Here is a 3,604-nt window from a genome sequence, read left to right as displayed (position 1 = left end):
GATGCGCAGGCATGCGTTGAGATTGAGGCACCTCTGGATTCTCCTGGATAGTGAACGGGTGTGGTCTCCACTGGCCAGACAAATGTTCCCCGAGTTCAAAAGTTTTTGCGAGCAGGAAGCCTGGTGTTCTCGTAGACCGAGGTCGAGTGAATGGCATAAAAAGTGTCGTAAGGCCCTCTTGCTTTTCCGGCACTCGGGAAACGCCAGCGGTGGGGGTTCCACACGGATTTTATATAGTGGGTTGGTAGAGTCTGAATGCGACGATGGTCTAGGGGCGACTCTAGGTCTCGGATTTATTCAACTGGACAGCCTGTTTCACCGTACATTCGGGTTGAGAACGTTGGACAACTTCCAAATGTCCTTAACCTGGCAATGCTACAGAGGTGCCTTGCCCGTTTGGGATAAGCTTGTAAGACACGGTAAGCGTCAGTTGCCGACCTGTCCAAGATGCGGGAGAGACAGGAAACCGTCCCTCATGCTATTGTTCAATGTCCGGAAATATCTGAAATGTGGCTTATCCTGAACACCTGTTGTCTGGCCAGGGAAGAGTACAGCTGTCGACTGAGTCAATTATAAAAACTGACCCACCGGGAGTTTTAACAAACGAAGGTAAGAATTGTTTTCTCACGGTTGTAGCAATAGCGAAAGAGGTAGTATGGAAGACGAGGATAAAAGGAATTAAGACAGGCAACTTTATCTCTGGCCACAATTTACGTTCATTTTTGACTTTCATTTGAAAAGGAAACTGTGGCTGGAGAGGAGATGTTTGTCGGAGTGTACGTTCCAAAAGAGATGGTAGCATGTTGCAAGAGTGTTGTGCGTGCAAGGAACCGTGTGAATAGTCAGAAAAAAAAAGAATAAAAAAGGTGCCAGCGATAGATCAGATCAGGGCTTGTGGGGTCGGAGCGCGGCCTGATCATCGCTTCATTTGTGTTGTCTAACGTACTGTTAATATCATTCGATTTTTTATATTTTATAAAATTTTTAGTCATATTTATGTAAACCATTCGCATTACTGATCCCAATCAGTTGTTTTGTACCATTCTATGTTTGGCCCCCTGTGGGCAATAAAGAAATTGGTATTTCGTCTGTCTTTACGTTCTGACTTCAAATTCTGCTGAGGTCAACTTTGCCTTCCATCCTTTGGGAGTCGATAGATTAAGTATCAGTTGCGTGATGGGGTTGATCTAATCGACTTGGCTCCTCCCCCAAAATTGTGTGCCATGTGCCTTGGGTAGAAAAGAATATTATTTACCTCTTTATATTCCATTGTTTGTACTTGATACGACGAAATACAATGACTTTTTTAAATGTATATTTCAAAAGACATGATTAAAAAAATATCAAATTTTGTTTCAGTTTCTTTTTGATTATTTTTGTACTATGTTTTTAAAGATTGAATCGTCTTTCTACATCCTCATAAGCTATAAAATAAATTATCTCAAATTCATCTAATATAATGTATTTTAATTTTTAAAATGTTATTCTCGGCTGCAATATTTGAAGTACAGTTGAATTTTTACTTTTAAGTACTTTTTTAGTTTCCTTCAGATGTGACGAATTAGGCCAATCCTACTGTCTTTTTTTAGGTGTAATAACTTGACATTAGAAATAACTTAATATTAGAATATTAACATGCATGCACCCGCATTTTCATTGTAATCCACGTTTTTCCAGGCAAAGCAATAAAAGTAATAAATATTCTTTTGGTAAAAAATATTTGAATTATTTTTCATTGTTGATGATTGAATTAAAATAAGAATTTTATGGATGGGAAATGTAATTATAATTGTAAAATATATTAGTTCCTATATCTTCACTGCATTTTTTATATTGAAACAGAGTTCATAACACGAACGAGTCACAAAAGAATGCGAAAATTCATTCTGAAAAATAATTTTCTATAAAATAGTAAATATTAATGTAATACTAATTTTATTGTAAAATCAAGAATTAAAAGAGCCATACCTATATATAATAAGAAGACCTAGAAAGACAGGGTATATCAGTGCAATAGTAAGAAGGGGATATGATCATATGAATAGTAAAGCCATGACTGATATAAAAAATTTTTAAATGCAAAAATAGCCGATACCTCCACTGAAGGCAGGAGGGTTCAACCGCCTCTGTTATGGCAAAGGGAGTTTGTTAGTCGACATTCATGCAAAATAAAAATAAAACCTACAATTCAGCTACAGTTCGTGTCAATTTGCCTGAAGATGAAGAAAAACATCTGAATCCTGCTATTCTGAAAATCCAATCATGCTGTCTGAAAGCAAAAAAGCGTTGTTAATTTACACCAAGAAATAATAATTCTGCTACTCTTAATACTGAATTAAATTTTAAAGGCAAACAAAAAATTTATTAAAACTTCAGACGTTCTTACAACTTTAATCGTCGTAATGTTTTTCCTTAGTTTGTTAAATAAAAATTGCTCCTCGTATAATGATTTTGCTTTCATTCTGTGATAAACAACTATCTTGCAGAAAATGCCAGCTCCTAAATCTTGTTTACTGATTAATTGAAAATGATTAAACTTTAAACCTCAGTAACGTTTTTCTGCAATAAATATGTATGTATGTACGTATGTTTATTTACGATGGACAGCAGAAAACAGCAGAGGTAAAAAGAAACATATACCATATCGTCGAATGGGTGACCCGTATAATTAAAACCACCATACCAACAGGAAACACATTAATTCCACAATTTGGTTTATATTCCTTTTTGCTAAACATTTGAAGTCTAACTTTATAAAGTCTATTCGTTCTATTATTAAATCTAATTTTAGTGAATCTCGGTATGCTGGGATATTCAAAAACAGAATGATTAGATTTGGCTTTTCTGTTTCTCCGAACTTATTTAGGATTATTTCTTCCTTTAACAACAGAAACGTAAATATTTTCTACAAGAAGTTAAGCTCTCCTACTACTAATACTAACCCTATTTACTCAAATAGCCACATATCCTCTACCAACGATCTCCATACCCACGCAAACCCTATCTCTATCAATACATATACCCATAGCAACAGTGCGTCTAATATTAGTAACAATTGTAGCTGTAGAAACCCTAACATCTGTAAGGTTAAAGGTATTTTAAAATGAAACATGTTGTATAAAACGCCACTATTACTAAATGTGATCTCTCAAGGTTCCATTAGATAGGTTTCACACAGACCACTTTTAAATTACGTTTGAATAATCATAAATCATCTTTTAATGATCCTCAGAAAGACACTAGTACTAGTCTATCGAAAAAGGTATAGAAACCTAAGAGATAACGAATTTCTCTATTTCTTGCAATATTTTTATTCTGCCCCTTCTCATAGGATTAGAAATGGAACTTGTCCATTTTGCCTAGAGGAGTCTTATATAATTATGAAAATGAACGGTTCTATCTTAAATTCGAGAGATGAAAGAGTTTATTCTTGTAAGCATATATCCAAATTCCTCTTCATTAACCTTAAATGGTTTTATTGATTACCTCCTCTCTTTTATTTATACTCAGGTTTTAATGTATGTTTATCTTCTCGGTGTGTGCATGTATGTATGTGTGCCGGTGTGACTACGTTTATGCTCTTTTGTTCTTGGTTATATATATA

Source organism: Octopus bimaculoides, chromosome 3 (assembly GCF_001194135.2).
Source record: "Octopus bimaculoides isolate UCB-OBI-ISO-001 chromosome 3, ASM119413v2, whole genome shotgun sequence".
NCBI classification, from domain to species: domain Eukaryota; kingdom Metazoa; phylum Mollusca; class Cephalopoda; order Octopoda; family Octopodidae; genus Octopus; species Octopus bimaculoides.
The sequence above is the reverse complement of the archived record's forward strand: the minus strand, read 5'-3'. Positions refer to the sequence as shown.